The sequence below is a fragment of the Accipiter gentilis genome, chromosome 18, assembly GCF_929443795.1.
Source record: "Accipiter gentilis chromosome 18, bAccGen1.1, whole genome shotgun sequence".
NCBI lineage: Eukaryota > Metazoa > Chordata > Aves > Accipitriformes > Accipitridae > Astur > Astur gentilis.
The window spans coordinates 12055982-12065117 of record NC_064897.1 but is presented as its reverse complement, the minus strand read 5'-3'; positions in this window follow the sequence as shown (position 1 = coordinate 12065117).

Genomic DNA, 9136 nt, shown 5'->3' with positions numbered 1-9136 from the left:
ATGCTAGTGGTGCCAGCCTCTCCCAGGAGGAGCAACTTGTTTTCTTCACCCTTGCTTTTTCCCCTGAAGTCTAAACGCTAAAGCTGCTTTTAGCAATCCTACAAAGGGGACTCCCTGCCACCCACCCACCAGCCACAGAGTGGCTCGGCTCACACACAAGAGCCCTGAGTTGAGCAGACTCAGTTTTTCCAAGCGTCTTATCTGCAGCCTCAGTAATTTGCACTTCTTGGTGCCTTTCATGAGGGTCCGCAGAGATACTAAGGGACGACCCAGCTCCTTGAAGGGCATGAATTGTATATTGACATCTGCCAGTGTTGGTATGGGCCCTCTGTGTCACAACCCCAATGCCAAGGTGCAAGAGGGCTACCCTCGTGGAGATCTAAAGACAAGCGGATGCCCTCGGGAAATCACAGCCTCCTGTCAGACCCCCTGCCTATTATAAATCAGAATTATTTAACAAAACCACAAGCAGTTCCTGCAGGTGCCAATAGGAGATGAGGAACGACACAGCTATCCCTCCAAGCTGACTACAGCCAGGCCAAACAAAAAGAGTGAGCGTATTACCCACAGCTAGCCCAGCTCTTGCATCTTAACCAACCACAAGTAGAAAATCAGCTCACACATCTAACAGGGCACAGAGCGAGCGCTAGCTCACCTAATTCCTGTCTTCTCTAGAGCGGAACTCTCCAGCGCAAGGAAAGATCCTGACCCAGAAGTCATTCCAGGCGTTATCAACAGAGTCTCAAGAAACTGGTTTTGGTCATCTGGTTGCATGTAACAGCACGGTGCTCGCTTTTGCAGAAACTTGAATTACAAAATCACATCTAATTAAAAGACCTTTCTAGTGACTTCAAAAGATAGAAAAAAGAGGTTTATGACTCAATAACTTCAGGAACCCAGGAAGGAAAAAGCATTGTCCCACCATCCCCTTTCTGTCCAGCAAAAGGTAAACTCCTGAAATGCAAACTTTGACAAAGTTTGTATGAAAAGGCTTGATTAGCTTTTTCTGTGTAAAAATCCATTAAGAGATTTGCTAAAGATTGAATTAACTCAATGACATACATGAAAGTGTATTATTTAGTCATGACAGCTAAAAGACAAAATAAACTTGCTAAGTCCATAAATATGCAAGTTCTCACTTTCCCCTGAAGCTTGGTAGTTAACTGCAGACAATCATTTTATCTGCCATATTCACATTTGCTATTGGATTTTGTTTGATAGAATTTTACAAACTTTACTGTGATTATTATATATTTATTGATTTATTATGGGTCTTTATTTAAAGTTTCAATTCTTCTATTTTGCCAGCAGGACTCTATGCTATCACCAGATACTCAGTGATCAAATCAAAACACAGCTCATTTCTACCATTTAGTAAGAATAGATGCAACACCAAAAAATGTTATTTTCTATAATGTTTTTAATTGCAACATTCCTGCATTAGTCTTTAAATGCTAACCTCTTGTTTAATTAATTTAGTTTTAACACAAGGGAATAATTTACTTATTGCAACTTTCTTTCTCTTAAAAGAATTCAGAATACAGGAAATGCAATCAGACCTATTCTTCAGATAAACTGGTCCATTCTCATACTTTTACTTAGGTGAAGAAGAGTTTTCTTTGCCTAGTTCTTAATGTCTTAATTGTTTTTTTTAAAAAAGAAATCTTTAAAATGCTTAGATCCATTCACCAGAATATCACTAGAATAAATCAGTATTTCTTTCATCTGATAATTTCAAATTTACATATATTACAACCGGCATTTGGACTGCTTTTAACTATGATGATATTGCAAAGTTTGAGGAAAACCATATATGAGCATTAGCAATGGGTCATCCCCTACTTATCATTGCTGTCAGCCTGCAACCAGGTGGAAGAACGAAATCTGTTGGAAGGGTAACTGCAAGCCCGTTGTCTGTCAGGAGAGCAGGCAGGCAGAGTTCTCGAAATGAGACACCCAGAAAAATTCCACCAGCACTTTGATAAATGTATTTTAAAGTTGAATACAAAGAAGTTTATCTATAGAAGGCATGACACTTCTAATTGTCACGCATAGATGGTAGGATGCACTTAGAAGGCAGCACTGCTTGGATTCAGTGCAGACACTTCCAGATGAGCCACTCAATCGGTTTCTCTTTACATTCAGAGGAGGAAAAAGAAGCATTTCCAAAGGTGTGTGTTGTCTAGTCTATTTTAGATACTTACTGTTAGATATGAGATGAATGAACTCCAGATATGGCTGTGAAAGAAGGCTAGACAGCAAGATCAGCTTTTGACAAAGGAAAGTTGGGAGAGATGAATCCCACCAGAAAAGACTTCAGCGCTCCCATAAAAATAGTCTTCTGTAACTTTTGCAAACTGAGGTCCGGTGTCTGTGGCAGCATTTGCCATCATGCCTGTACGTGCAACTCCGTTGTGATATGGCAGCTGCGAACGGATGAGGAAAGGGCCCTTGTGATGGAAGGGCAGTCCTGGAGAACCAAGCCACAGCTGCCGGCTCCTGGCCAGCCCACTAGCACATGCTGGCAGAGAGCAGCGTCAGCAGCACACAGCAGTGCCTCTCCATCAGCCACGGCACGGGCTATTGTGTCGGCCACCAGCCAGACAACCGGCTGTACGTCGGCCTTGCCCACTGGGAACCTGTTGTGCAAGGTCTGTGGTAGCACGAAACTCAAAAACGGGAGAAGCGGGTCACCAGCAAGGAAACGTTTGCTGTTGCTGATGAAGCGTCGCCGTTTTCTGTGTGACCCAATGCTGTCTGTCTGCGGCAGGCTGAGCGACAGCCTTCATGTCTGGTAGTGGTAGACGCTCAGAGGTGGGTGCCAGAGCCCCCTGCAAACGGCCCCAGGAACGGCTCTAGGGGAGGGAGCTGCCTCCTGAGCCGGGCCGGGCACTGCGCCACATAGCACCACCAGCCACCTCCTCACAGCAGGACACGGTGTCCCTGACGTGATGCGCCTGGCTGGCTGCACATCAACACCCTCGGTGTGTTATGAACCGCATCAAATGGGTGCAAGATATTCTGTGGCTGAGGACAAGTAAGGACGTTCAGAGGGAGCGGCTGTACGTTGCCGTGCTCAACCGGCTCCTTTCTCCAGGAGGTTATTTTGTGCGGCAGTAACTTAAGATACTGCAGAAGTTTTAGGCTTGACCTCCTGCCATGCAGAGGTAAAGCAGATGCCAGCTCCCGCTCAGGAGCCTGCCTGTTCAGAGCTGCGTCTTGTTCATCAGTGGAGGAAGCATTGTGCAAGGGGAACCCGCTTGTCACGGCTTTAGTTGCGCTCGATTGCACCGATTGAGCTTTAATGCCAAACAGAACCCCAGCCCAAAGCGGCACAATCCCAAGTGCCAAGCCAGCAGCTGAAAGATCACATGGCGATGCCGTGTCAGGGCTGACGCGGCTGCAAGACCAAGGCTCAGGGAGCTCAGTCTGCGAGTCACATTGTGGGTTTCCTCAGGAGTAAGTAGTAGCAGAGGGAGAAGGGACGGGAATTCTGATAGAAGGTACCCTACTACTGCTGAAATGTTGAAGGACAAGATGTGAAAGAAGCAGGGGGCGGGGGGGGGGGGGGGGGGGGGAGTTAATCCTCTGCCTCAAAAAGAAAAAAGCTTTTAGAAGCATGATTTGTACCTAAGGTGTTCAGTCTTTTTCTTGACACCAATTTTTCACCTCCGGAAAGGTGCACAGAGGATTTGGGGTTGTTATGCTAAGCTATCATGTGTTCTTATTTTAGTAATTCCAGCTTCCCAAAAGACAATTAATAAAAGAGTCCCAAGGAGAATTAATAAAAGACAAAGATACAAGTGGTAAAATCATTTTGGAGTGCTCTTCTATGAGAATTTTCTCCTGTAAAACTTAATTGGGCAACTGTTCACAGGCTTCCTGCAAAATTGGTGCAATCTAACTCTGCAGTAAGGGAATTTTCTCCTCAACGATGGGGCCCCACTGAGTACTCATACGTAAAACCTCAAATAATGATAGTAGCAGAGGAGGAGTGTTACTGATCTCTTCAAACTGTAAGACAGATATTACGTGTGTGCTCATATGGGAAACAATACTATTAACGTTGGAGGAATAGACATAAAAATTATTTCAAGTCATATCATTTCTTGGTAAGATAGGCTGCATGTGCCTTTGAATTTAGATATAATTTGTGCTTGAATTAATTAGTCTTCTGAAAAAAGAAAAGGGTATCTCAAAAAAATCAAGATTTTGTCAGTGTGAATGCATGACTTCCAGCCTGAATCTCCAGCACATGTTGGAACAATGTTTTAACTGGAATAAAAGAACTGTTTAGATAACACTCTACACTTACAAATAAAACATCACAGGATTTGGACAGCCCAAACAAATGTGCTGGGGATGCTTTCAAAGCTGCAAAGGAGAAGTCTAACTACCACTGACAACCTTCAGAAGATGAGTGCCCACCTTCAACGTATGCCATTGGAAATCACCTTTTACAAGTATCTTGCATGCAAGTTGTATTAAACATGAACCTAATAAACCGATGGGGAAATTTAGCTTCTAAACATCACAGCCCTTTTTTGCCACAGAAAGTTTGTATTAAAAGAAAGTAAGCAACTCTACAGTGGAATACAATGCAGAAGTAATCTTCAAATACATTACTACTGATGTATTCCTCAGGTGAAGATCTCTGCTGACCTCTCCAAGCTCCAGCCCAGAGCAGGAGCTACCTGCTGCCTGTGCCAGCTCTGTCAGAATGCACCATGCACCTGAGCCAGAGGGTGAGGAGGAGCGAGCCTCCGCACACCAGGGAGCAGGATCAAAAACTGTGGTTGTGCCTTCATGCGCAGAGTGCCAGTGGAGAGAAACCCTCCACTTGTAAATAGTTAACTCTGGGCGCTTCCAGTAATATGCCTACACGAGGAGTGCGTTTGCAATCTCATCTCCCTGTGGAGTATAACCTGAAAGCACAGGAGAGATTCTCTGCTGGCAAAACCAGTGCAAATCCCCTGGATTCCAGTAAATTTGACCAAAGTCATAGGGAGAACTCTTGCTAGCATTATGATGGACCTGCACCGCTTTTGCCTATCAGAGTGGTTGGTCTTTAAGTGCTAGCTAACTCCTGCATTCAAAAGTACAATAATAACTTAGAGTATTGCTAAGTAATTCTCAAATAGTTTCCACTCTGTCCTTGGTGGGAAACGTAGGAGGAACATCTCAATATCGATTTCTGTGTACATTAGCATGTTATAAACTTACCTTCACTTTTTTAAAATATGAAGAAACCTTAAAGTACTTTTTTATATGCAAGACTGTTGTTACTTATGCAGCTTAAGGTGGTTTTTTTACTACTAAATAATGTTTTAAAAGTCACTAAAGAAAACTTACAAACTTTGCACTTTCACTTAAAAAGTGCTAGATGTGGGAAACTTCAAGGAAAACATTTCCTAATTTCTCCCCAGATCAGTATTTCTCCTTGCAGTTCCAGGGAAGGTTGCTTTTCCAACAGCTACATTTTGAAATAATATTTTATGTAGAGTTTTATTTTTTAATGAAATGAGGCACTAAGGATTTTTCAAGCATTAGTTGCAGTAATTGGGTTTGAGGGAGCTGGGTTTTTACATGTGGAGTAACTAAGGCAAACATACTGTGAACTATCCCTAAAACTATTGTGCAGCATAATCTCAGGCAAACAGCCAATGGGAATTTCTTTCTTCTGCTTAGCAATGTAAAGATATCTTCCTCTACAATCTGTAAGAAAACTCATAGGTAGCATCGGTGATATAGCTGTAAACATTAAACAGGCAGTATACTCACTATTTGGTGTTCCACTCCAGGCAGCAGCATGGTGACCCATGTTTCCTTTTTTTCATTGTTGGCTTTGGAGGTTCTGAAAAGCAAAAATGGGAGTCCCTGAAACAAGTTTCTGACATTCAGTTACACAGGGCCAATGCCAACACAGTTTACGAAAAATGGTTCTTTGCTTCCTGTTTTGTAAATGGCACAAATTATAGAAAAATCTCAAAGGTAAGAAATCCACACAGTATCAAAATATAGGAAGACCTTTTTCAAGGCAATAAAGCAATATGCCAGTCAAGAACCGGTTTTCAGAACAAAAGGATGTTCATTAGATGAGCATCACACAAACTTCATGCATTCTTGGGACAAATCATAAGGTGCTCAGTACATGGGGAAGGTACAGGCCTATTTTAGGGAGCTTGACACAAGTAAATATCTGAAGAATGTAAAAACATCAAAGAGAAAAAAACCCCAAATATTAAATTGGATGAGAAATTCTATATTAAAAGAAAAAATGAACACCACAGGATGTCTGTGACATACTGGGAAAAGTTCCAAGACAGTAAAATTAATAGAGTATAAAACAATCTCCAGAGAAGTAACAGAAGCCATGCTGTCTATATTTTAAAATTAGACTTGACAAACGTTCGTAAATATGTGCCAAGAAATAATCTTTTATTGGTGGTAGAGAATGTAATTTATTTACTGTACTCAATTTATAAACTCGGAAGTGCTAAACCAACGCGATTAGGACTAGAATTAGAGGCCTAAATCGTTCCCATCTGTTCCTTACTGTCACTGCCTACGTTCTCTAGCATGAGCACGTTATAAACAGGCAGTAGTTTAAATCCCCTTTGATAGCCCGGGGGTTCTCATTCGCAGCTTGCGGTGCAACTGTTATACCTGAGCCAGGTACACCAGACGCTCTTCCCCCTGCCGCGGCGGCGATGCCGGGGATGTCAGCCCCAGCACCCTCTGCTTACGGCCCTCTCTTTATGGTTACCACAAGCAACACTCTCTTATCACAGAGGGTTACCTGCCAGCCCCAAACTCTTGGGAAGTAGTTTTTCCTCTCAAGCAAAGCCCAGGTCGCACTGGAGCTACGGAGGATCCCACTGGTGCTGCAGATGCAAGGGGACCGAGGCCAGCTCCTCTCGCTGCAGGACACACCGGCACCTGGCAAAGTGTCTAGTGAGGGACAGAGGTACGTACTTGATTACAAAATCAAAAGCAAGAAAAAGGTTGCCAGGCACATTATTATAATTTACATGATAGTCTAGGCTGATGCACCATTTCTTTCCATAGCGTTGTCTGGATTAAGGGATTCTTTTAGCACACATTGCACTTGCTAGATGTTATGTGCAGGTATTAATCCTTGGGTGTGTCTGGCCACCTAGGGTCTGATTCCCACAGCAGTTCCCACCTGCCTGCCATCCTATAGTACATAAACACTGAGTAAGGATCACTGTGCATCCTGGAGTTACCTGGATCCCTTTCCATGCAAACGGAGGCTAAACAGACCTTCTTGGTACCTCTTCTCCCTCCTGCTTCATTCTTTAAACTAAAGGCACATGCAGACTGCTCTTGGTGCGCTCTCTTCCTGTCACTTTATTTAAAGAAGGTAGCCTTTAGTGAGTTTGTGATAATAAACACGCAAATGAGCATTGATAGCTCAGCTGTCATTTTGGGGCATTCAGACCTTTTGAATTTCGCAGACTACTTCCCTGTTAGTCATCTCCGCATCTGGAAGACTGACTGAACTGCAGTCCAGTATAGACTCCTCTTGGTATTAATTACATACACTGTGATAAGACGCATATCAGAAAAGGGGAGAGGGGGAAAGGTACCAATCATACCAGCTACACTGAATGATTGCAATAGCTCACACTTAGCATTAAAGCCACCTAAATGTATGGCAGAAGGGTTTTCTGTGTGATAGGGATTTCTTCAGGAGTTATCGGCCTATAGTAGCGAAGCAAAACAGCTCTCCCACAGCTACCACACTCTTCATCTCTCCATACTTTTACTGAAGTCATAATTCTTTTTTAGCAGTAGCACTCTCTGCTGCCATGGAGGGGTGTAGTAGCAAGTTCACAATGTCCATACAGAAATAAGATTTGAAGAAATCTAAGCTCTTCTCTACATACTACTACATACTCTACACTACCTTTGATAATTAATACAGGAAAAAACTGAACCAGACCTAAAGCTCTCTGATTGTGAGGGAAGTTCCTAACTATATCCAACATCTGTTGCCCAGGCCTTGTCTGACCTGAAAACATAGCAATATAAATTAATAGAGAAAGCTGGAAACAATGAATAGTTTTGCGCTTGGTATATTTGAATTTAGAAATAACTTCTTTAACACCCAGGACAGGATTTCTGAAGCCAGACTCCTACATAAAAAGAATTAAAATGGAAGGAGAAGCCCCTTACTAGACCCTCTCTGTTAAATTGTAATGCCTGAAAAATAAATGAGTGCACAAACAGTACAAGTTGTCTGTCTATGTGTCTGTGTGCATGCATACATATACCTTTGATAAGAATATTCCTGCAAGCTCCTGGTCATAAGTGGAAGTAAGTCACAAAGTAGCAGCAGCACTGTTGCAAATGCTGGTATCCTATTATTCAGATTCACCAGGAGGAGTGTTGTAAGTTAAAATGCAGTATAAGGTAGAAAACTACAGTGGGGGGAGGGGGGGGGGAACCCAAAAACAAAAACAAAACAAAGAAAATAAAGCAGGGCTCCTGCCCTCTTAGAAATGTTTTGAAATTCTGGAAATTTCTGCAGAAACTTAAGCTTGTTTTATATATGTTTCTGTCTTTATACCAGAAAGTTTTCTTGAAATTGGTTTACTACCTGCAGAAGAAAGAAGAATCATCATGTGCCAGACAGCATGCAGTTGCCTTCCAGAGAGCTGCCTTGAAACAATAGTAACAGCAAAGGTACAGCATGAACTGGACCACTTCGTGTTCATTAACCTCAAATGAGAAGTCTGATTTTTTCAAAGCCTGTTCTGGAACCATTTAAATGATAACATTATAAAGCTAGGCAGCCTTTATACAAACACAGGGGGTCAAGACCTTTTAAAAAGCAAAACCTTTGTACTGAACTTCTTCTTTTACACCACCGTTTCCCACCTGTAACGGGCTTCCTGCCCTCCAAGTGAGGACCTTCCTCAAATACTGCCCAGGCTATAAGGATCCTCCAGCAAGCTGCCACCTATGGTCACATGCATGTCTGCCCTGAACAAACGGTGTTTGTATTCCCTAAGCACCTCTGCTGGAAACTAACAGGCAAATATCACACTTCTGGCATGGAGCTACCAAAGGGTCTCTTCTTGAAGGGAGATTAGGCATTGCGAAACCTAAG